Raw genomic sequence first — 26,495 nt, 5'->3', positions numbered from 1 at the left:
AAAGCCAGTCGTTCGTTAACTGCGCTTTAAACCAAATGAAAGGTATGTGCAAGGGAGACTATGGAGATATGAGGGGCACTTTTGCTGGGTGGTACTGAGGGAATTAGAAGAGGAGGTCATGGGAGGCAGAGCACCAAAAATGACTGTCGCACTGTGTGCCACCAGCGCTAAAGGGTGTGATGATGGGTATGTGGTATGGTGAAGTAGTACTGTATCTTTTTGGTTTTCTTCAGTGTCTTCAGAGAATCTGTCGAAACAGAGAAGAAGCGAAGGTAAGGTGATCACATTTACTATTGGACAAATCACACACACCCACAAGCAGTTTTGTGTCTCTCTGCCTTCTACGTAGGCTAGTACTTTAGAGGGACAGTTTAGCCAGTAGAAGAGATGGCGTCTCGTTGGATGACTGCTGCTCAATTGCAGGACAATGGGGCAGAATCTGGGAGTGATTTTTCAGTTGGCGGAGTCCCATCCGATTACATCTCTTCCAGTGATTCTAAAGGAGATGATGACGACAGCCATGCTGTCCCTTCGCAAGCACAGTCTGTGCAGCGGGACAACATTGGGTTAGCCAAACCTAGAGAGCAGATGCATGCTGCCACAAGCACCGAGAGTGCTCTCCTGGCAGCCCCCCTGTTTAGTTCAGCCCCAAATTCCACCTTTCACTGGTGACGCTGGATGTAAAGTCGATACGGCCAACTTTTTGCCAGTCGACCTGTCCATCTTTTTTTGGATGCTGACTTCCTTCAGGAAATTGTGCAGCAAACAAATTTGCATGCAGACCAATTTCTGAGGGACCATGGAGGGACTCTAGGGCCCCGTTCTAGGGCACGTCAGTGGACTCCTACTTCATTGGCAGAGTTGAAGATATTTTTGGGCCTTACGCTCAAAATGGGGTTAGTGCAGAAACCCACCTTGCAGTCCTACTGGACGACTTGCATGGTTTGGGTAACCCCCATCTTCGCACCTGACATGAGCATGCTGCACAATTCTGCTGCATTGCCCTGGGACCATCCAGACCATAACAGGTTGTTCACAATTTGGCCTGTCGTGGAACATTTGTCTATCAGGGTTCCAGAGATCTATACTCCTCAAAAGAATATAGCAGTCGATGAGTCCTTGATCCTGTACAAAGGACGGCTGCTGTTCAGACATTACATTTTGAGCAAAAGAGTTTGGTATGGTATAAAGCTGTACATGCTGTGTGAGAGCTCTTCTGGTTATGTGTATACAGGGAAGGACTCTACCTTAAACCCTGTAGGTTGCCCTCCAGTGCTAGGGGTCACAGCTAGGATTGTATGGGAGCTTGTCCAGCCACTCCTTCACAAAGGTTATAATCTTTATTTGGACAATTTCTATACAGGAGTAGAGCTGTTCAGTGAGCTCTACAAAGATGGCACTGTGGCCTGTGGTACAGTTCATTGTGACTGCAAAGGATTCCTGCAGGAGCTTGTTTGCAAGAAGCTCCAGAAATCCCAGAGTACTGCGTTGCATTCCAATGAACTGCTCGCAGTCAAGTTCTTGGATAGGCGTGATGTATACATGCTCACTACAATTCATAATGAGAGTACTTCACCAGCACGGTTTGGGGTCAGATGGCTGAAGTCCACAAGCCCATCTGTATACTTCATTACAATAAGTACATGGGCGGAGTGGACAAGAACGACCTGGTTCTTCAACCATACAATGCGTGTCGTAATACTCGCACTTGGTACAAGAAACTGTTTACTCACCTGTTCCGAATGGCAACATATAATGCATATGTTGTTTACCGTCAGACAACCACAGGAAGACTCATGACTTTCCTTGACTTCCAGTTGTCTGTAATTGAAAGCCTCACTGCTGTTACAGAAACAGCAGCAGCCGCCACCTCATATGTTCTGGAGGATGTGGCAAAGCTGCAGGAGCAACACTTTGCTGATCACATTCCTAAAACACCCAAAAAGGATCGTCGCTGTAAAGTGTGCTTGAAGCATGGAAAGCGGCAGGAGAGTCAGTATCACTGTCCCCAGTGCCCATCTCATCCAGACGTCTGTGTCCCTACTTGCTTTATGTTGTATTATACTAAAGCAAAGTTCTGAGAAATTGACTGAGGTGGAGCTGCCGTTGGGTAATCCTTTCAGTGGCTGCGCATGGATACCGAACGTCCATGGGCCACTGCTTCGTTAGGCAAGCAGCCACAGAATGTTACTTCATATACTTCAGGAAATCATGGTCTTTCTTATGGCCTGCTTGAGACCTATATCCACCGTCAGAACATGGTAGGTGTTCTGTTCAATTAACGTGCATTACAGTCCCCATACTGCACATATTAGTGAACAGAACATATGCCACATTGTCACGGAGTACCCTGCGTGGCAGGATGTCAAATGCATGACTGAATTTTGAAGTGCTTGTTAGGGAACTTAAGTATGCTACACAAGGACCACCATGATTGCAAACGAGAAGCAGTGTAGTAAGTCAAATGTCCTGTCGGACATATTCACCAACATTTCTACTTGTTTGAAAGTGTGCAAAATCAATTTGTCGCTTCACTTTCAAACCAAAAGTAGAAGTGTTGGTGAATGAATCTCACAGGATATTTGTTTGACTTTTTACTTTAGAGACCTTAGGATTTCTTCACCAGCATGTCTGCCTTAGTTTCAACAGTAGATATGCTCGCTCAGTTCGAGGAATAGGCCTCCCAAGGCATACTCAGACACCCCCAACTTGCATCCACAAACTAGTACAGGTTCACTTGCCATTTATACAGGATTAGTCAGGACTCTGATGAGAACAGAGACATGAATGGGTAAGGAAAGCTTATTGTAGGTGTGCCTTCACAGGGATATTGCACAGGTAGAAGGCAGATAGTAAAGTAGTACAGATGTACATCATCTACACCTACGGATTCAAACCCATCAACGCCATCCCAGAACTGAAGGACAATGAGATGTATGGGTCAGTGTTTGACCTGCTTTTCATGTTCATCCTCCATCAGAACTTAGTAGATGTTCAATTTGCTGTATGATAAGTGCATTACAGTCATAGCACTGCACATAATGTTGGCTGGGACATATGCTACGTTCTCACGGACTCCCCTGTGTGCCAAACACTACCTTTTTTCATAGCCTATTACCTTCTCTTTAGGGAACATTGCGAGAATTCCCCAGCGTGTTTCCCTTAGTTTCAAAGGTAGATGTGCTCACTCAGTTCGAGGAATCGTTTGTACGGCATACTCGGACACCCTCAACTTGCATCCACAAACTGGAAGGAGTTGGATTTAGCACAGTGAGTGCGTTAAAGGCGCATGAAAAACATGTCTTCTTAGCCTTGGGTGGCTATCATGGGAGTCATTAGTAATGGTTCATTACGCATGCCTTCAGTAATGTTCAGGAAGAAGGAGGCGGTTACTTGACAGGTGGTAAAATGTAGTCAAACTTATTCCATCCTGTGGCATATGAACGTGATGGGCCTTTGTCTAGCAGTGGTAAGTTAATGTGAGTGCAGTGATTGGTTGGATTGGGCCCATGGCCAGCGGTATGAAAGGGTTGTTTGTTGCGTGTGAATGGCGTGTGAATGGATCATAAAGAGGTTGGTGCCTGCACGTCGCTCTATGGCCCACCTTCAGAAGGCTTGGTTTCAATATTCAGATACTTTGATAAGTATTCATGCTTTGAAACCATAATTTCTGGAGGTGCTAAAACCAACCAGTGTGAGTGGTGGATTAACTTTGACATACTAGTACCAGGGGAGTCCAAGGGTGCAGGACTTGGGTGGCTCTCACCAGTTTTCCTTCACCCAGAATCCCCTTGAAATCACAAAATGTGCTTAAAAACACTTTTGCCTTGCATTTCAGTGAGCGGAAGTCCTAGAATCTGCAGGCAGCCATACTTTTTCTACCACCCAGTGTTCCACTAAGTCTCCAGAGAAAAACTAACTCCCTTTAGTGAGTGGGCAAGTGACCTCAACAGGGAAGTACCCAAAACAGATTGTGGAGACATCAAAATTACCTACCACAAAACAGCTTTGTTTTGTAAGACAGTCACCTGAGTATTTGGTCCTGGGCTCGGTGGCCAGATAGGGAAACCTACCAAAACCCAGACATTCCTGACAACTAGGCACCCGAGGCAGTCCATGGAAGTGTGGCGTGTTTGGATTTCACAAAGGTTTATTACCCAGAATAACCTGCAAACGTGAAACGTGTATTAAAAACACTATTTTTCCTTGCTTTTTCATCACAGAAACTACAGAAATGTGCAGGGATCCACAAAATGCTTACCACCCAGTGTTTCTCCACTTATCCTGATAAAAACACAACCCACTTGAGTGCCTGTGCGTAGTGCCTGCATCAGGAATGTATCACTCCAGGGTTAACAATAGCCCTCATGCAAGGACTACCATTGACACTTGTGTGATCCATTCCTGTTGCGGGCACTAGCTTACCCACACAAGTGAGGTACCATTTTTATCGGGAGACCTGGGGGAATGCTGGGTAGAAGGAAGTTTGTGGCTCCCCTTAGATTCCCGAACTTTACATCACCGAAATGTGAGGAAAAAGTGTTTTTGGGCTAAATTTTGAGTTTTCCAAAGGATTCTGGGTAACAGAACCTAGTGATAGCCCCACAAATCACCCCATTCTAAACTTCCCTAGGTGTCTATTTTTCAAAAATGTATAGGTTTGCTAGGTTTCCCTAGGTGCCGGCTGAGCTAGAGGCCATAATCCACAGCTAGGCACTTTGCAAAAAACAGGTCAGTTTTCATTTGGAAATGTGATGTGTCCACGTTGTGTTTTGGGGCATTTTCTGTCACGGCATTAGGCTTACCCACACAAGTGAGGTACCATTTGTATTGGGAGACTTGGGGGGATGCTGGGTGGAGGGAAATTTGTGGCTCCTCTTAGGTTCCAGAACTTTCTATCACCGAACTGTGAGGAAAAAGTGTTTTTTATGCCAAATGTTGAGGTTTGCAAAGGATTCTGGGTAATAGAACCTGGTGAGAGCCCCACAAGTCACCCCATTTTAGATTCCCCAAGGTGCCTACTTTCCATAAATGTATGGGTTTCACTAGGTTTTCCTAGGTGAGGGCTGAGCTATAGGCCAAAATCCACAGCTAGGCACTTTGCAAAAACACATCAGATTTCAATGTAAAAATGTGATGTGTCCATGTTGCATTTTGGGGCGTTTCCTGTCGTGGGCACTAGGCCTACCCACACAAGTGAGGTACCATTTTTATTGGAGACACAGGGGAACACAGAATAGAAGAACAAGTGTTACTGCCCATTGCCTTTCTCTACATTTTCTCCTTCCAAGTGTGAGACAGTGTGTTATAAAGAAGTGAATTTGAGAAATGCCCTGTAATTGATATGCTAGTATGGGGACCCCCAAATTCAGAGATGTGCAAATACCCATTGCTTTTCAACACCTTATCTTGTGCCCATTTTGGAAATTAAAAAGTTTCCTTGATACCTATTTTTCACTCTTTATATTTCACCAAATGAATTGCTGTATACCCGGTATACTGTACAATGAAAACCCACTGCAAGGTGCAGATCATTTATTGGCTCTGGATACCTAGTGTTCTTGATGAACCTACAAGCCCTATATATCCCCGCAACCAGAAGATTCCAGCAGACTTAATGGGGTATTGCTTTTGAAAATCTGACATTGCAGGAAAAAGTTACAGAGTAAAACGCAGAAAGAAATTGCTCTTTTATTCACCTGATTTTTTTTAATTCAGCTGTTATTTTCTGTAGGAAAACCTTGTAGGATCTACACAAATGACCACTTTCTGAATTTAGAATTTTGTCTACTTTTCAGAAATGTTTAGCTGTCCTGGATTTAGCATTGGTTTCACACCTATTTCTGCCATGAACTGGAAGGAGGCTAAAAGCACACAAATAGTAAAAATGGGGTATGTCCCAGTAAAATGCCAAAATTGTGCTGATAAATGTGGTTTTCTGATTCAAGTCTGCCTGTTCCTGAAAGTTGAGAAGTTGGGGATTTTAGCATCGCAAAGCCTTTGTTGATGCATTTTCAGGGAAAACACCACATGCTTTTTTCTGCATCCCTTTCTCCCATTTTTCTGAAAAAAATGAAATTTTCGCTGTACTTTGGCCAATTTCTTGGTCTCCTCCAGGGGAACCCACAAACGCTGGGTACCTTTAGAATCCCTAGGATGTTGGAAAAAAATAACACAAATTTGGCGTGGATAGCTTATGTGGAAAAAAAGTTCTGAAGGCCTAAGCACAAACTAGCCCAAATAGCCAAAAAAGGGGGGGAAGGCCCAGCAGCTAAAGGGTTAATGGCGGTAGTTTGGTTATTTTTGTTTGCTTTGTAAATAATAGTACTTAGTTTTGTACCAGAAAATTGCAAGTTGCTTTAGTACTTCTAGTTGTATCTGCCAATGCCAGATGATATAGAACGTTGTTTTCTTGTTTTGCTGTTTTGTAATACGTTTTGTTTGTACAAATGTCAAATGCATGACTGAATTTTGAAGTGCTTGTTAGGGAACTTAAGTATGCTACACAAGGACCACCATGATTGCAAACGAGAAGCAGTGTAGTAAGTCAAATGTCCTGTCGGACATATTCACCAACATTTCTACTTGTTTGAAAGTGTGCAAAATCAATTTGTCGCTTCACTTTCAAACCAAAAGTAGAAGTGTTGGTGAATGAATCTCACAGGATATTTGTTTGACTTTTTACTTTAGAGACCTTAGGATTTCTTCACCAGCATGTCTGCCTTAGTTTCAACAGTAGATATGCTCGCTCAGTTCGAGGAATAGGCCTCCCAAGGCATACTCAGACACCCCCAACTTGCATCCACAAACTAGTACAGGTTCACTTGCCATTTATACAGGATTAGTCAGGACTCTGATGAGAACAGAGACATGAATGGGTAAGGAAAGCTTATTGTAGGTGTGCCTTCACAGGGATATTGCACAGGTAGAAGGCAGATAGTAAAGTAGTACAGATGTACATCATCTACACCTACGGATTCAAACCCATCAACGCCATCCCAGAACTGAAGGACAATGAGATGTATGGGTCAGTGTTTGACCTGCTTTTCATGTTCATCCTCCATCAGAACTTAGTAGATGTTCAATTTGCTGTATGATAAGTGCATTACAGTCATAGCACTGCACATAATGTTGGCTGGGACATATGCTACGTTCTCACGGACTCCCCTGTGTGCCAAACACTACCTTTTTTCATAGCCTATTACCTTCTCTTTAGGGAACATTGCGAGAATTCCCCAGCGTGTTTCCCTTAGTTTCAAAGGTAGATGTGCTCACTCAGTTCGAGGAATCGTTTGTGCGGCATACTCGGACACCCTCAACTTGCATCCACAAACTGGAAGGAGTTGGATTTAGCACAGTGAGTGCGTTAAAGGCGCATGAAAAACATGTCTTCTTAGCCTTGGGTGGCTATCATGGGAGTCATTAGTAATGGTTCATTACGCATGCCTTCAGTAATGTTCAGGAAGAAGGAGGCGGTTACTTGACAGGTGGTAAAATGTAGTCAAACTTATTCCATCCTGTGGCATATGAACGTGATGGGCCTTTGTCTAGCAGTGGTAAGTTAATGTGAGTGCAGTGATTGGTTGGATTGGGCCCATGGCCAGCGGTATGAAAGGGTTGTTTGTTGTGTGTGAATGGCGTGTGAATGGATCATAAAGAGGTTGGTGCCTGCACGTCGCTTTATGGCCCACCTTCAGAAGGCTTGGTTTCAATATTCAGATACTTTGATAAGTATTCATGCTTTGAAACCATAATTTCTGGAGGTGCTAAAACCAACCAGTGTGAGTGGTGGATTAACTTTGACATACTAGTACCAGGGGAGTCCAAGGGTGCAGGACTTGGGTGGCTCTCACCAGTTTTCCTTCACCCAGAATCCCCTTGAAATCACAAAATGTGCTTAAAAACACTTTTGCCTTGCATTTCAGTGAGCGGAAGTCCTAGAATCTGCAGGCAGCCATACTTTTTCTACCACCCAGTGTTCCACTAAGTCTCCAGAGAAAAACTAACTCCCTTTAGTGAGTGGGCAAGTGACCTCAACAGGGAAGTACCCAAAACAGATTGTGGAGACATCAAAATTACCTACCACAAAACAGCTTTGTTTTGTAAGACAGTCACCTGAGTATTTGGTCCTGGGCTCGGTGGCCAGATAGGGAAACCTACCAAAACCCAGACATTCCTGACAACTAGGCACCCGAGGCAGTCCATGGAAGTGTGGCGTGTTTGGATTTCACAAAGGTTTATTACCCAGAATAACCTGCAAACGTGAAACGTGTATTAAAAACACTATTTTTCCTTGCTTTTTCATCACAGAAACTACAGAAATGTGCAGGGATCCACAAAATGCTTACCACCCAGTGTTTCTCCACTTATCCTGATAAAAACACAACCCACTTGAGTGCCTGTGCGTAGTGCCTGCATCAGGAATGTATCACTCCAGGGTTAACAATAGCCCTCATGCAAGGACTACCATTGACACTTGTGTGATCCATTCCTGTTGCGGGCACTAGCTTACCCACACAAGTGAGGTACCATTTTTATCGGGAGACCTGGGGGAATGCTGGGTAGAAGGAAGTTTGTGGCTCCCCTTAGATTCCCGAACTTTACATCACCGAAATGTGAGGAAAAAGTGTTTTTGGGCTAAATTTTGAGTTTTCCAAAGGATTCTGGGTAACAGAACCTAGTGATAGCCCCACAAATCACCCCATTCTAAACTTCCCTAGGTGTCTATTTTTCAAAAATGTATAGGTTTGCTAGGTTTCCCTAGGTGCCGGCTGAGCTAGAGGCCATAATCCACAGCTAGGCACTTTGCAAAAAACAGGTCAGTTTTCATTTGGAAATGTGATGTGTCCACGTTGTGTTTTGGGGCATTTTCTGTCACGGCATTAGGCTTACCCACACAAGTGAGGTACCATTTGTATTGGGAGACTTGGGGGGATGCTGGGTGGAGGGAAATTTGTGGCTCCTCTTAGGTTCCAGAACTTTCTATCACCGAACTGTGAGGAAAAAGTGTTTTTTATGCCAAATGTTGAGGTTTGCAAAGGATTCTGGGTAATAGAACCTGGTGAGAGCCCCACAAGTCACCCCATTTTAGATTCCCCAAGGTGCCTACTTTCCATAAATGTATGGGTTTCACTAGGTTTTCCTAGGTGAGGGCTGAGCTATAGGCCAAAATCCACAGCTAGGCACTTTGCAAAAACACATCAGATTTCAATGTAAAAATGTGATGTGTCCATGTTGCATTTTGGGGCGTTTCCTGTCGTGGGCACTAGGCCTACCCACACAAGTGAGGTACCATTTTTATTGGAGACACAGGGGAACACAGAATAGAAGAACAAGTGTTACTGCCCATTGCCTTTCTCTACATTTTCTCCTTCCAAGTGTGAGACAGTGTGTTATAAAGAAGTGAATTTGAGAAATGCCCTGTAATTGATATGCTAGTATGGGGACCCCCAAATTCAGAGATGTGCAAATACCCATTGCTTTTCAACACCTTATCTTGTGCCCATTTTGGAAATTAAAAAGTTTCCTTGATACCTATTTTTCACTCTTTATATTTCACCAAATGAATTGCTGTATACCCGGTATACAATGAAAACCCACTGCAAGGTGCAGATCATTTATTGGCTCTGGATACCTAGTGTTCTTGATGAACCTACAAGCCCTATATATCCCCGCAACCAGAAGATTCCAGCAGACTTAATGGGGTATTGCTTTTGAAAATCTGACATCGCAGGAAAAAGTTACAGAGTAAAACGCAGAAAGAAATTGCTCTTTTATTCACCTGAATTTTTTTAATTCAGCTGTTATTTTCTGTAGGAAAACCTTGTAGGATCTACACAAATGACCACTTTCTGAATTTAGAATTTTGTCTACTTTTCAGAAATGTTTAGCTGTCCTGGATTTAGCATTGGTTTCACACCTATTTCTGTCATGAACTGGAAGGAGGCTAAAAGCACACAAATAGTAAAAATGGGGTATGTCCCAGTAAAATGCCAAAATTGTGCTGATAAATGTGGTTTTCTGATTCAAGTCTGCCTGTTCCTGAAAGTTGAGAAGTTGGGGATTTTAGCATCGCAAAGCCTTTGTTGATGCATTTTCAGGGAAAACACCACATGCTTTTTTCTGAATCCCTTTCGCCCATTTTTCTGAAAAAAATGAAATTTTCGCTGTACTTTGGCCAATTTCTTGGTCTCCTCCAGGGGAACCCACAAATGCTGGGTACCTTTAGAATCCCTAGGATGTTGGAAAAAAATAACACAAATTTGGCGTGGATAGCTTATGTGGAAAAAAAGTTCTGAAGGCCTAAGCACAAACTAGCCCAAATAGCCAAAAAAGGGGGGGAAGGCCCAGCAGCTAAAGGGTTAATGGCGGTACTTTGGTTATTTTTGTTTGCTTTGTAAATAATAGTACTTAGTTTTGTACCAGAAAATTGCAAGTTGCTTTAGTACTTCTAGTTGTATCTGCCAATGCCAGATGATATAGAACGTTGTTTTCTTGTTTTGCTGTTTTGTAATACGTTTTGTTTGTACAATTGATGATATTTGCTTTAATTGCCTTTTGATATGGCTTGTTGTCTTCTGCTGTTTTTTAAATAATTTCTTGAATTGACAGCATCTGAAATGAAAATTTAAAAAAAGGTTAACAAATGCATAATTATGTTTTTTACATTGCTACCCATAAAGCTTTCTAATCACTATAATATGATTCTAAAGTTCCAGAATCTTCTATATGGTCATTAGTGTATATGTGATCTGATATTGTTTGGTAATTTATGGTGCAAGCATTGATAATTTGCATTGAAAGTGCATGCATAAAACTTTGTAGTAAGTAACTTGGTTGGCATTTGCTATTTAAATCTATATCAACATAATCCATAATGATATATGTAAAATTGGGGTAGAAGGTAATAATATTTGTTATTGACTGTAATAGTATTTCTATTGGTATATGTGATGGTTTGTACAATATGACAACTATGTAGTTTTTTTTCATGAACATGTAGTGTGAAATGTAAGATGTCAATGTATTGTTGTCCTTTGTAAATAGGTATTATGAAAAGTTAATTTTTGTAGCATATTGCCATGCCATGATGTGTTTGTTCATTGTAGAATTTATCAAATGTTATATGATGATATTGTTGTATTGAGAAAGTATCATTAGTTGTTTTTCAAGTAGTGTTTATATATGTTAAGCAAATAATGTCTGCACTCATGATGTTTTGATAGGATGTTATAGATTTGAAATGCATTTGAAGTGTACATACATTTTGCACAATAATAGTTCATTTGTTGCTATATGTGACTACTTGTGGTACTAATTTATGCAATGGCATTTCTGTTCTTAATCATTGCATTTCTTCCTTCACTTTCTGATGTACAATTTTTTTTTTTAATCAACATTTTTAATGTATATGTTTGTTATTGATTTTGCTCTTCTTATAGCTATATAATGCAAGTGATGTATTCTGCTATTGTCAAAGGGTATATAAAGTGGTTCAATAGTTTCACCCTGAGTCCTATATATTGTTCTTGCTGATGCTTGGCGTAATGTTTATGTATAATAGTAATCATTTTTTTTGTGTATTGAAATTGACTTGTTATTGGATGTAAGGGTGTCTAAATTGTTAAAATAGCTTTGTAATATGTGTTTGTTTTCTCTTCGTGTAATTTTGCTAATATTTGCATTATCAAAGGTTATCCAAACTATAAATGGTATATTGTTTATAGTTTCTACCAATTCTACTTCTCCATTAGTTAACCCCTTGTTAACAGCAACATTACATTAGATGATAGCATAATTATAAAGCTATATGTAAGGTGTGTGCAAGTCCCATAGTTTTTGTTGGATCTGTTGGTAAGTGTTTTAATGTTGTTTGGATTATTTTTTCTGTGAGATCAGCGCTAATTGTATCACTTGTTATTCTGTGAAAACTTGATATTGGTCTGTGTTGTAGCATGATATATGGTATATTTTTAATAATACATTTATCTGGTGGTATTTCACATTGTTTAATTTGTAAAATGTCTGTTTCTGTATGTTTTCCTTCTCTGTTTAGCAACTCTGCAAATGGTAAGCCAATTAATTGTCTCATGATTTTTGTAAGTTCATATATTTTAAAATGTGTCACCGATAAGCTAGTGCTTATTGGTCCATATGAATGTTTTGAATTTTCAAAAATGCATGTGTCAAAAACTTGTTTTGATTGAAAAAGGTGTCCTATTGCTTAAATGGCGATGCCTCCAAATGGCTGGTAGGGTGATTTTATATCTTGTAATCTGTTATGTTAAAAATTGAATACATTTGTACCAACCATAGAAATGTAATTGATTATTAGTACTTTAAGATGCATTAGTTGACTTTGAAGAGTAGCCCTGTGTTCATGAGTTAGTGGTTTATAAGTAGAACATTGTGATAATGGTATTTTGAATGTGCTATGTAGTGTTTTTCCATTAATATTAAGTGCTGTTTTACCTGTTTATACTGTAAGCAATATATAAATGTTATCTGGATTTTCCCCTGCTTTTGCACTGTAATAACATAATAATGTTTGATAAAGTGCTGTAATAAGAATGTTTTTTCCAACTCCTGACCCTCCAGTACAGAACGTATTTCATGGTGTTTCTTTAGTTTTGATCCAATGTAAATGGTGGTAAATAATTTTCAGTTGTTCCGCAGTTAAATTATGCATATTGTTATAGTATTTGTCATTTGGTAGGATGAAATTAGTTAGAGTTTCATCTTCATAATTGCCTTTAATACCTAAACCTAAGGACAGGTTATATAAAATTTGGTTTTCAGGATTTTGTTGATCGCTTGACATTGCATCATATGGTATTGTGTTGTGTTAGTAGTGAAAGCAGAGGTGTTGATGTTGTTTCATTGTTGATATTAATATCTAAATTTGAAATGATTTCATTATGTTTATTATATTTGTTATGATGTTCATCCACTATGTGTTTAACTAAAAGATCTCTTTATAATTATGTTCTGCTGTTTAGAATGCTTTTTTCTTCTCTCCACGGATAGCATGCGTTAATAATTCTCTATAATTATTTTCGGAGTCATTGTTTTTCTTAAATTTGCAGGAACGTATCATTTTCTATCTGTATATTTTATTTTTCCTTGTTTGAGTTGTTTATTTCAATTTCTTCCTCATCCGAACTGTAGAAATTTGTTTCAGTGAATAAATTGTCATTGTCATTTTGGAATTGTGTTTGGTTACTTGCATTATTATGAATAAACATAGAAGCATAATCTGCTAATGTGTATTGTTCGAATGTTTTGGCCGTTTGCTATATTTTAATATAATAATATCAAAATGTATATTAGTTGATGTATCTGGTAATGAATGTATAGTTTCTTGGTCTCTCAGTAAATAAGTTCTTTTTTCTAGTGCGTTTTTATTAGTAAATACAAATGAACGTGAACTTTTGCGTAGTGGCATTTGAAGAATAAGGTAAGCATCTTCTTGAGCATTTATTTCTATACAGTTTAGGAATTTGTTGCCTATGTGCTTAATTTGTCGATTATATATCACTACTGTAATATACTTCTTGTGCTGCTTGTGCAATTATCTTACTCATGCCATGTTTGAATGATTGATAACTGTACGGTCTATGTTTTGTTGTACACATTTTTGTTTTTTGCCACCTAGTTGTTCTGACAAGGAAATATTGCATCTATTTTTGAGTGTGTTATAGAGTGTTTCTGTCCAAAATAATAAATTGGTCGGTATGTTGATTTATTTGTGATGTACATATTGGTGTTGATGGTTGCCTTAAACTTGCTACGCTATTTCTGTTAATATTTTTATAGATTCTTTTTTATCAGTTTCTATAGTAGGAATAACTATTGCTAACTATATTTGTACATGTTCAAGTTTTATGTACTTTTTCTTGTTTGTAGTTCTGTTTTTTGGAGTCCTTTTTGCAGGGATTGTTTTGTATTGCATTTATATTTATAGGAGTTTATTCAAATCAACATAATCTCATTTGGTACTTTTATACTTTTTGCAAGTTATAAAACATATTGTATTAGTGCATCAAAGGTCATTATTGGAATAGTAATACAAGTACCCTTACAATGAGGCATTCCTTTGTTATCTCTGCCATGGGAACAAAATACAGAGTATGTATGTATATTTGTGATAATTGAAATCGCATATACATTCATGCAAAGTAATATGCCTGAATGCAAATGTTGTGTTGAATGTAATGCTGTTTTAATATCAGGATATAAAGGATCAATACATTAAAATATGTTACCATAATAAGATTTACACAGCCTAACTGAATATATGTTATTGTATTCTATATAATTAGGTAAGTCATCTGGATGTATAAGTATTTCTTTGTTAATGGAATTCATTTCTGTATATAAATCATCTCCTAGATCCATAATATTATGTAAATCATTTGACTTCCATGTATTAGCAGGTTTATAGTAGTTATGTACAATAGCAAAAGTACTATTTGGTAGGCATTGTTTGCTCTAGAATTGCTATTGCATTTATAGGCCCTTGATGGTAACTTGCTTGTACAATTTATTCATAGGATATATATACATATATATATCTATATATATACATATATATATATATATATATATGTATATATATAGATATATATATACAGTTGTAATAGTAGCCGAAGGTGGTGTTGTAATGTCTTTATTTTTATTATTGTGTGTGATTCTTTTTGTCTGTGATCTATTGTATTGTGTAGTATTACTTTGTATTGCTTATAAATGTTTCTAGTGGTGTGTTTGGATTGTAGAGGTGAATTTAAAGTGAATATGCTGATTAATGTGTACTTTAATTCTACTGGAAATATTTGCTTAACTTTGCGAAGTCTGCTTTTCGGAATGATGTGACCTGTTTGGAAACAAATTAAAAATAAGATGTATTATTATGAGTACATATAATATAGTAGATAGTTACATTTTGTGGTAAACAAAGGAATTAATGAGTTTCAATAAATAAAAATTGAAAGTTAAGTAATGAAAAGTTGTAAAGTTGTTTTTTTGCTTTATGTGTGTTTATGTGCCATTTAGGAAGAAGGTTTATACAGATATTATTTTAATCTGTGATGTTGATAATTAATATTTTTGGTGGACAGAATTGCTATATGGTAGTAAGTGATAGAAAAGTTAGCACTGTAAAACTGTTAGTGAAGATAAGGTATATGTGGACAGAGGGCAGTTTGTTTTGTATTGTAGAGGGGTAAATTGAAGTGGTGAAGATGTTAGTTGTATTTATTTTTTTGTTTTGGAGCTAGACTGACTGCAGTGATGCAGTTTGAACTCTTGTGAAGCAAATTTTAAATTATACAGAAATAAAGTTGTTTAGTTATAATTAGAATTAGCAACAGTTACATTTTAAGAACTGCATCAGTAATTAAACTGAAAATAAACCATGAGTGCAAAGTAAGAAAACGTGACTTGTCAAAATTAAATAAATTTTGTTTTAAGATCTTAAAATATGTATTTATTTTTGTTTTGAAATAGGTGGGTCAGCTTTAATGTTGTGCTGCAGTTTTTCCAGATGCAGTTTTAAACTATATATTGTGAGCATTTTGAAAACATAAACCCTTTAGTAAAGCAATAAGCACAAAGTTAAGGAATGAGTTTTTTATAGGTTTTTTTTTTTTTAAATAAACGCATATTATTTAGAAAGGAGAGTAAGTAATGCTTAATGTTTAATAAACATAATATATAGTTCTGTATGTGTTTGCTGCTAATTCTAAATTTGTAATTTGCATTAGTAAGTAAATATAGATGAGGTTAGGAGAGAAAAGAAATGAGAAGGGTATTTAAAAGGTACTTACCCTAGTTAACCAAGAAGAGTATTAATAGGTGGTGTTGGCAGCTTGTGGACTGACAATGTTAATTGCTTAAAATAAAAAAAACTGTTAATACATTCTCACAATAAAACATGTGAAACTATCACTGCAGTATATTGCAAACTAGTATTAGCACAAACTCCTTTGTTTTTGCATGTGATTGTCTTCAATTTAATTGAGTTGTATTAGTTATGAAGGTGTTTGAAATTGTTTACAAAACATTGTAAAATAGTGCATTGAATTTATTATCTCTATACATATGTCTGGGAACACTCCCACACATAATTAATTGTTAAAGATTAGATTGAATTAGCTGCTCCTTAAATATAAATCTAGTATCTACCAATAAATTACTTTACATTACTTTGGATATGGTAATATATCGTCTATAAAAAACCTGTTTGCCCCTATTTGTTTATGAGGATGAAACTATTTTATAAGTAATTGACTCAATACTAGCCCTACTACTGCTTCTAAACAAAATATGCTCAAACAACAAGAGTTTTGTTTTTACATTCATGAAACGTAGGCAATGTCATACTGATTGTAAAAGTAAATTCTCTTTAATGGCGTTTGTTTGGTTTATAAGTATGATAGGGTTGGGGTTAAGTCAGTTAATTAAAACAGCATTTCAGATTAATGAACTACCAGTTAGGGTAAAGCAGCAAGCAGCAAATACACAAATCAACAGCCTATAAATTAGCTGCTTTCCCTTAAATAGTAGTTCAAGCATGAAACTGTTTTATAGGTAACTGATTCAATACAACCCTACCAGCTTTTCCTGAACAAAAGTGTTGCATAAAGAATGCAGTTTTTTTTTGTAAACTAAAGTAATTTCATATCAGTTCTAAAAGCAAACACCCATTGTTTCAGTGTGTTGCATTTTAAGCAGGTTAATAAAGCTTTTATTTTGTTAGTTATTCATAAAATAACCAAACCCAAACTCCCTTTAAGTGTGTTTTGTTTCAAGGTTTTGTAGGGCTGGGGTCAGTCATTTATCTTGAATCACAACTGAAGGTTGCAATGCAAGCTCACTTACTGAAAACACTCAAATAAAGGGAGTTTATTTTTAACTTTGGTATGTCATGAAAAAAGTGTGTAGTATTGTTTTTTTTTATTATTTTAAATTGTTTTAGTGATGTGCTTGGACTATAGAGGTGTGTTTTGAAGCTAATATGCTGATGACTTTTTTGTGTTTTTATATTGTAAAAGTTTGCTTACTTTTTTGATGTTTTGTTTTGTTGGAATGAAGTAACCTGTTTAGAACAATCCAAAAATAATATATATTATTTATATTTTATAAAGTGAGAGAAAGACTGAGAAAGAGAGAGAAAGAGAGTTAAAGAAAGAGAGAGGGAGAGAGCAAGAGGGGAGAGAGTGAGAAGGGAGAGAAATAGACAGAAAGGGAAACAGAGGAAGAGAGAAACAGAGAGGAGTGAGAGAGAAAGAAAAAGGAGAGAGAGAGAAAAGGGCGAGAGACAGAAAGAGGAAGTTAAAAGGAGAAAAAGAGACAGAGAAAGAGAAGGAGAATGAGAAAGAGAAAGAGAGAGGAAAGATAAAACGAGGGACATAGAGAGAAAAAGATAGAGAAAAAGAGAGTCACAGACAATGAGAGAAAGAGAGGAGAGAGAGAAAGAAACAGAAAGAGATAAAAATACATTGAGAGATAGAGAGTTAGAGTGAGAGTTAGAGAGAAAGACAGCGAGAGAGAGGGAGGGAGCAATAGAAGAGGAAGAGAGAGGGAATAGGGAGAGAGACAGACAGAGAGGAAAAGAGGGAGAGAGAGAAAGAAAGAAAATAAAGGGAAATAGGAAGATAACAGGAGAAAAGGAGACTGGGAAAGAAATAGAGAAGGAAAAAGATAATGAGAAACAAAGTGAAAGCAAGGGACAGAGAGAAAAAGACAGAGAGAAAGTGAGGAGAAAAAGAGAGAATGAAAACGAGAGATATAGTGAAAGAGTCAGAGTTAGAAAGAGTTAGAGAGAAAGTGAGTTACAGAGAGAAAAAGTGAAAGAGAGAGAGAAAGTGAGAGATTGAGAGAGACAGAGAGGACAAGAGAGAGAAGCAGAGAGAGGTATAGAAAATTCGATAAAACGAGAAAAAGAAAGAGAAAGAAAGAAATGGAGAGAAATACAGTGGGGGGAGAGAGGGAGAAAAAGGGAGAGGGAGGATGGAAATATAGAGAGGAAAGTAGAGGGAGGGAGGGAAAGAGTTGTAGAGAGGGAAAGCGGGTTGGAGACAGAAAGTGAGAGAGAGAGAGACAGAGAGAGATTGAGTGAGACAGAGAGGAAGCAGGAGAGAAACAGAGAGAGTGAGCGAGAGAGAATTAAATAAACTGAGAGAGAAGAAAGAAAAAGAAAAGGAGAGAAAAAGAGTGGGAGAGAGGGAGAAAGGGAGAGAAACAGAGAGAAGAGAGAAAGACAGAAGGAGCAAAAAGAGAAAGAAAGTGAGATAGAGTGAAAGACAGAGTTAGAGTGAAACATAGAAACTGAGAGATAGAAGGAGACACCACAAATAGAGATTAAATAAACAGAGAGAGGAGGGGAAGAGAAAGAGAGAGGGGAAGGAGAGAGACGGAGAAATAGAAATATAGAGATAAAGTGAGGGAGAGTGAGAGAAAAATAAAGAGAAAGAGAGATAGACAGAGGAGTGGGAGAGAGAGAGAAAAGAGAGAGAGAGGGTGAGAGAGAAAGAGAGAGAGACAGAGACAGAGAGAGAGAAAAGAAGAAAATGAGAGCAAGAAAAAGAGAGAAAAGAAAGAGAGCGATAGAGAGAGAGTGAGAGATAGAGAAATGGATAAAGAGAGAGAGAAAGAAAAAGAGAGAAAAAGAAGGAAAGGGAGAGAAAGAGCAAGAGAGAGGGGAAGAGAAAGGGGATGGAGAGAGAGAGAGAGAAAGGGGGAGAGATATAGAAAGAGAGAGCAAGAGAGTGAGAGAGAAAGTTAGAGGAGGGAGAGAGACAGAGAGAGTGAGAGGACAGAAAGAGACAGAGGAAGAGAGATAAAAAGAGAGAGACAGAGCGAGAGAGAGGATGGAAAGAGATCGAAAGAGAGAGGAAGAAAGGGAGTTGAGAGAGAAAGAGAGGGAGAGCTAGAAGAAAGCGAGATGAGATAGTAAGAGAAGAGGGTGAGCTAGAGAGAGAAAGTGAGAGAGAAAGAGAGAGAGTTAGATAGAAATATAGAAAGATAGAAAACAGAGAGAGAGAGAGAAAGGGAGAGAGATGATGACAGAAAGAGAGGAGGGAGAGGGAAAGAAATGAAGTAAGAAGAGAGAATTAGAAACAGAGACAAAATGAGGGAGAGAGAGAGAGAGTGAGAAAAAAGAGAGATAAAGATACTAAGAGAAGAGAGAGAGGGAGAGAGGGAGTTAGAGAGACAGATGGGGAGAATAGAGAGAAAGAAAGAGATATAAGAAATTGGGAGGATGAAAGAGAGAAAGAGAGAGGAGGGAGAAAGACAGAAAGAAAAAGAGAGAGAAAGTGACAGAGAGAAAAAGAGAGAGAATGAAAAAGTTAGAGTGAAATTTAGAGAGAGAGAAATAAAGAGAAAGAAATAAAGAGAGAGAGGAAGGAGAGTGAAAAAGAGAGAAAGGAAGGAGAGAGATAGAGAAATAGAAGTAGAGAGATAAAGCAAGGGAGAGAGAGAAAGAAAGAGAGAAAGATAGAGAAGAGAGATAGAGAGGGGAGAGAGAGATAGACATACAGAGTAACTGAAAGAGAGGTAGAGAAAAAGAAAAAAAGAAAAGAAATGAGAGAATGCACATGCACAGTTTTATGATCAATAATTTTATTGCAAATGTTGCAGTGATAAAATAAAAAATGCCATAGAAGGTGTCATCAGTAATATAAATTGTGGAGTAATTAGCTGAGCATGGTGAAGGCTTGAGTTATAGTTACCTTAGGGCACAAGTTATAGTTACTTCAAATAACTCTAACTATAACTATAACTGCAGAATTTCTAAGGTTTTGTGCAAGTTAATTCAGGACCCTAACTATAATGTCCTTGTAACCTTTGTTTTTTTAGTTAATTTCTACTGTTTCTTTAGCACACATAGATGTGAATATAAGAAGCACCTCGCATGGCCCTCTGCTGTGCGTGGTGGGGTTTGGCCACAGGGCCTGGCCATAGGCGGCCAACCCTCCTGCATGCACCCAAACCCAAGCTGTGCACAGCCTCTGGCCATGCGCAATATGAGTTAGGATACAGTGGGTGGTTTTTTTTCAGTTTTCCTCTGGATTCACAAATCGTCAAGTGGAATTGCGAATCTGGGATCTCTGGATCCATCTGTCGGTCTGCGGATACGTAAATCGGATGAAAAAAAAAGAATTGGGCAATGTTTGCCCACGAGGGGTCCCTAAGGGACACTTCTATGTATCCTAAAAAGTCAGGATAACTGTATCCTGATACCTTATGTGTTTTTTTCTCTTCTTTTCACACCATGAGCCGATGCGACAAACAAAACTTTTCTGTCAGCTTGTGGCCAGCCAATCAGGGCCTTGATTTTCCAAATCCGAATCTGTGAATCAGAATCCGCTGAGCTAAATAGCTATATTTTTCTAAACTCTTATATCTCAGAAACAAACTACTGAATGGATTTACACCAAACTAAGACAGCATGATCTGGGGAACAGAATCTAGCTGTCTGCCAAATTTGGTGTATTCCTTTACGCGGTTCGGGCTGTAGGCTTGTCTAAAGAATTTAAAATCTCCAGAGATGCAGGGTGGAGAAAAAGGGTTTTGGGACGCCCCCTTTATTTCATTCCCCACTTCACAGATCAACCCAAAACTTTCAAGACAGCAGCTGAACTGAACAAAGTATAGGTTTTGAAAATTTCATGAAAATTTGTCAAGCGGTGCCAAAGTTATTGGCAAAACACTTTGTCTATGGAAAAAATGGTTATAACTATAACTACCTAGTGGTGATCGTCACTAGATAAAAAAATAACATATATATATATATATATATATATATATATATGTATAGAGAGAGGGAGTACTAGATAAAAATAAAGCACCAAAGAAGTCACCATGTTGTTGATGAAGACAGTGGAACCCAAAACTAGCAACTAAACTCCACCAAATATGGAAATAATCTCAAAAAGATTTTTTATGATGCGTGAACTCTGTTGTGTTGTGATGGGAAACCAAAACAAAATAAGTAAATAGCCCCCGAACCTGCAAATGTAAGGAAATGACTGTGTATTTTCTGTTATATGTAAACTACTCCATTTAAAGTGGCGTTATTTTCATAAGTCAAAAAGAAGCAATGCGAAGGCACATAGCAAGGCACCATGTTTTTGATGGAGACAATAGAAAGATGTTAAACACAAAATAACAGCTGAAATCCACCAACTAGGAAAAAAGATTTTAATAAGTCACTTATAGTGCGGGAAGTACGCTGCTGTTGTGATGAAAGATGAGAGACTGCTGTGTATTGAAAATAAAAGTTAGTAAAAAGGAGCAAGTTAAACTTTGAAAATAATATGTTGTCGGAAAGAATACAAGAATGCAAAAACGTGAAAAAGAAAGAATACCATTATGCTCTCGGAAGTGCGTTCCTATAGTGTACTGTAACAGAAGATCACCAACTATAAATTTAAGAAGAAGAGCAGCTAAAAGACAGAAAAGAAGCTAAAAAACAAAACAATATGGTGGTGGAAGTGCGTTGATTTTGTAGTTTGACACCAAGCAGATAAAAAAGTTACTAATAAAAATTATTTTAAAAACCATTACGTTTGGGTAAGAACATTCCTGCAGTGGCTATAAACCAAGAGAGAGCGAGAAAGAGAGATAGAGGGAAAAGCAGAGAAAGAAAAAATAGAATAAGAGAAAGCGAAAGGAAGAAGAGAGAGAGAGGTAGGAGCGATGCAACTAGAGTGGGAGATGAATAGTTGTGTAGAGAGAGAGAAAGAGAGTAGAGGTAGAACAACAAAGAGTAAGAGAGGGTGACTTAAAGATAGAGAGAGAAAGGAAGAGAGAAAGAAAGAGATAGAGAGAAAGGTAGACAGAGAGCGATGAATAGAATAAGAGAGATAGAGAAAGAGAGAGGGAGTGAGAGTGTGGGAGAGAGAGAGATTAATAGAAAGAGAGAGATGAATTAAGAAAGAGAGAGAAACAGAAAGATAAATAGAGAGAGTATGTTGCTGTTGTGATGGAAGAAAGAACGACGTAGAGTCTGTAGGTAGCACGTTATTAATGGGAACAAGTTTTAAAAAAGAGGTAGGTGACGCAAAGGTGTATGTAAACATTATGTTCTGAGAAAAGCGTTCCTGTTGTGAATAGGAGGAAACTGCAGGAAGTTCCTATAAATTTAGTAATTAATTGTAACATCACTAACCACCACGGAAACACAAGTTTGTTAATGTAATCTAATGTTGTAAGGAGAACAAAATAGCTAAAGAAAACTAAGTTTTTGCAGGCAATTTCTTTAATACAACCATTTTGTTCTGTAAATAATGCAAAATGAAATTTAAAATGCAAAACATATAGAGAAAGGCAAAACGTATAAAATGAATCTGCATTTAGAAAAGTGGTTAAATTTACCAAGTAAATCTTTTTTAATATAGTTTGCCAAAATGGTATGTATTTTTCCCAAACAATTATTGACTAGCACCTGAGCCAGCAAATTTGACGAAACGTACCATGTTTTTTTTTTTATGTGAACTAGCTCTATTTGCCAGTAACTGATGAAAATCAAAGAATCATGGAAAGAATGCAGACACATGGGAGGTTTTTCTGAACCGGAGGAGAACACGTTTAAAAGCACTTTATTTTGAGGTTGGCGGTGCTGAGTTTACATTGACAAAAGATGGTAACTAGATAAAAAACAAAAGGTTTCTGACCAGACGCCAAATTGATTGTTTGAGGGAATGTTTTCATCACCATCAAAACAAATGATAGCATCAGTCTGCCTGTTGTTGGCCAGTTGTTTTGAAGGAGCACCCTCAATTGAAATGAAAAGTCCCTAATAAAAGGAGCAGTTACAAGACTGAAAACTATATTTTCCTGGAGATGAATATGAGGATGTAAAAGCCACAACTAAAAAATAATAGTACTATTATGTTATGGGAAGTGCGTTCCTGTAGTGTATTGGAAGCAGAAGTAACTATTAATAAATGTTTTCTAAACTAGCAGTGAAAGACAAGCAAGATAATAAAAATAAAACAATATAGTTAGGGAAGTGTTTTCCAGTTGTAGCTAGAAAGTAACTGATAAAGAAATTACTAATAAAAATATGTTTAAAAAAACATTTTGGTTAGGGAAGTGCATTTCTATTGTGGCTCACAATGAGAGATTAAGAGAAATAAAGAGACAAAGAAAAAAGAGAATGAAAAAGAGAAAGAGAGAGGAAAAGAAAGACGGAAAGAGAAGAGTTAAAGAGAGGTATGTGTGTGAGAGAGAGAAAGACAGAGGGAGACAGAGAGAAAGAAAAGGAAAGCAAGAGTTGCATAAAGGGGGAAAGAAAAAAGAGACAAAGAAAGAAAGAGAAAAAAAAATATAAACAGAAAGAGACAGATTAAGATAGAGAGAGAGAGAGAGCACGCGAGGGAGAGAAGAAGAGAAAGACAAAAACAAGGAGGTAAAATCCACCTAAATTTTAATTTAATTCTATTATGTTCTGTAAAATGCATTCCTGTTGTGTCCTAATTTGAAACACAAATCAAAGTATATGCATCTCCACCAATAAATAAATAACACCTGAGGCTGTAAGTCAAAGGAAAAGTACCATGTATGTTTTATTTAAATGTGAAGTACTCCATTGATATTTTGTTCTTTTCCAAAGTTTAATCATAGCAGTGCAAAGGTACCCAAGTCTGTTGTGACTGGAGAACGAAAATGGAGAAGTAAAAACAACAAATAGAACTCCACAATAGCAATGATTGACAAAGAGCATTTCTTTCGAGAATTAAAAGGAGAGCTCCTCCTACAAAATTAAATATGCTAAAAAACTGCAAAGTAAAGCACTGTGTATTTTATAAGTTAAAAAGAAGCAACGCAAAGGCGAATCACAAAGTGCACATAATGTAAAAATGTTGAAATAACTCTGGTAATTAATGTTCTTTCTGGAGAGATTGTACTTTTGTCTAGTGGAAGTTTGGCGTCATTATAAGGTAGCAAAGAGGGTTAATGTTCTTTGTGGAGAGTGAACGTGCTTTTGTCTAATGGATGCTTAGACTTATAATAAGTTAGTGCAGAGAGTTTGATGTGTCTGCTGCAAAGAATGTGTGCTAGGCAAATCAGAACTTGCATATAATGCAAAACTGTCAAAATATCTCTGGCGATTTATGTTCTTTCTGGAGAAGCTTGGAATCATTCCAATGTAGCGCAGAAGGTTAATGTGCCTGCTGCAAAGATTGTGTACTAGGCAGATCGCAAAGTGCATATAATGTAAAAAAAATGCCAAAATAACTCTGGGGAATCAATGTTTTTTCTCAAGAGAGTATGTACTTTTGTCTAGTGGAAGCTTGGACTCGTGATAAGGTATCACAGAAAGTTAATATGCCTGCTGCAAAGAACATGCACTAAGCAGATCACAGAGTGCATGCAAAGCAAAAATGTCAAAATTACTCTGGTGAGTAATGTTTTTTCTGGAGAGAGAGAATGTACCATTTTTTTTTTATTTAAATAAGAAGTATTCCATACCAATAAAGAAATAAAAATCACTGCAGCAAAGCAAAGGAAATGTACTGTGTATGTTTTATTTAAATGTGAAATACTCCACTGAATATTTCATTCTTTTCCAAAGTTAAATAAAAGCAATGCGAAGGCACCCGAGTCTGTCGTGACGGGAAACAGGAAATGAAAAGGTAAAAAATACAAATAGAACTCTAAAATAGAACTGTTTCACAAAGAGCGATCCTTTAAAGAATTAAAAGGAGAGTCCTTATTATGAAATTAAATGATCCAAAAAAACAGCAAATAAAAAAAAATTACTGTGTATTTCCCAAGTTAAACAGAAGGAACACAAAGGCACCCAAGAAGTCACCATATTCTTCATGGAGACACTAACACGCCTCTGAATATACATTCCTGTTGTGTATTCAAATAAAACAAAAACGCAGTAAAAAAAATATCAAACTTTCCGAGAAGAAAGAGCAGTTGAAACACAACAAAAAAGTAAGAGAAAAATGTTTAAAAAAGAAAACACTGTGGATCTTCAAATGCATTCCTATCGTACTTCCAAAGCAAATGCGGAAAAAAAACATAATGGTCATGGAAGTTTCTTCCTTTCATGGCTTTGAAAGCAAGCTAACTCCCTAGTAAAAAAATGAGTGCTCACTAAATGTAAAAAATAACTGCAAGAGTAAGAACACAGGTCACAGGGGTAGTCCTCATGGGAGGTTACAAAAGTGCAGAAGGAGGGAGTAATAAGCATTTGCACCAATCAAAAGCAAGGATTAAGGAAAGACAATAAAACAACCCAATTACAAACATGAGCGGAACTGAAAGCTGATATTCTAAATACAACACGTCTCAAAGAGACAGCGCAAATGCTGCCTAAGCGAGTTCTAAAAATTACGTAAGCATGGACAAGGTCAGAATCTACAATCTAAAACCTATTTGTGGCACAAATGATCACAGAGACAAAGTTGTGTGATCAGAATGCACACTAAACCACCATGGTAATTGTACGAACATAAGGAGTGTGTATAGTAATACCAGCATTAAATGAAGCAAGAAGTCTATGGTGGAGGCAGAATAGCCAATCAACGAATCCTTTCTGTATAAACCGGAAATTCTGGGATCTGTATTTTCACATAAGTAAATTAAAACATGATTGTTTTAAACACACACACAACCCAAAGAAACAGACAGAGTGCTCTGTTCATGAGAGAACAGAATAATGAAGGGCCATGCTAGGGGGAAGAGGATGTTTGTAACAATGATCTCTGGTCGACTGTGCAATGTAAAGCACGTCTGCTTGTGAAAGTAAATCCGAATCGGAACCCTGACACAGCAAGTAAACTAATACGTACGAAACCAAAACAAAAGACCCAGATGCCGAGTACTCCAATAAGCATCAATACTGGGTTGAATGAAATCACCTCCAAAGGATAACAGGATTAAAGAAATGGGTTGTTTATTAGGGTGGCTAGTGATTTCTTTTGAGGCTTACTTCGAAGCTGATTTGCGCAGTGTGGCTTGTGCCGCCGGCAGCAGTGCAAGAGTGAGTGCCCATGAGAGAGCCTATAGACAAATGTAGGACTACAAACACACACACCTGAGAGGGAGGGGCTTCACATACTGGAGCACACGCAGTGAAATACATGAAGACGACAAGCACACTTCAAATGTGTGCAGGCAGGGAGACATTAATTGGTCACTTCTCCGCAGTAGTTAGCAATTGGCAGTAGAGGATCTTTGGGACAGACACAATAATAGAGACACAAAAAGACTGACATATGTACACATCTTTCTTACACTTATCGCTTACTTATTTGTTTACTCCACACTGAGCCTGGTGCAGGCAAAGCACATACTGTTGGATGATTAGTCTCAGCTTCCTTGCCATTATATGAGGTCCTGTTAATGCCCAGACAGGAGGTGGAGGACCGGTGACAGTGTAGAGACCAGGTGGTTCTTATTGGCCCGGTGATTTCTGCAGTTATTTTCAGGTGTCTCAGGTCTGGCCACAAGTTCTTGGAAACGTGATGTTA

Source organism: Pleurodeles waltl, chromosome 5 (assembly GCF_031143425.1).
Source record: "Pleurodeles waltl isolate 20211129_DDA chromosome 5, aPleWal1.hap1.20221129, whole genome shotgun sequence".
NCBI classification, from domain to species: domain Eukaryota; kingdom Metazoa; phylum Chordata; class Amphibia; order Caudata; family Salamandridae; genus Pleurodeles; species Pleurodeles waltl.
The sequence above is the reverse complement of the archived record's forward strand: the minus strand, read 5'-3'. Positions refer to the sequence as shown.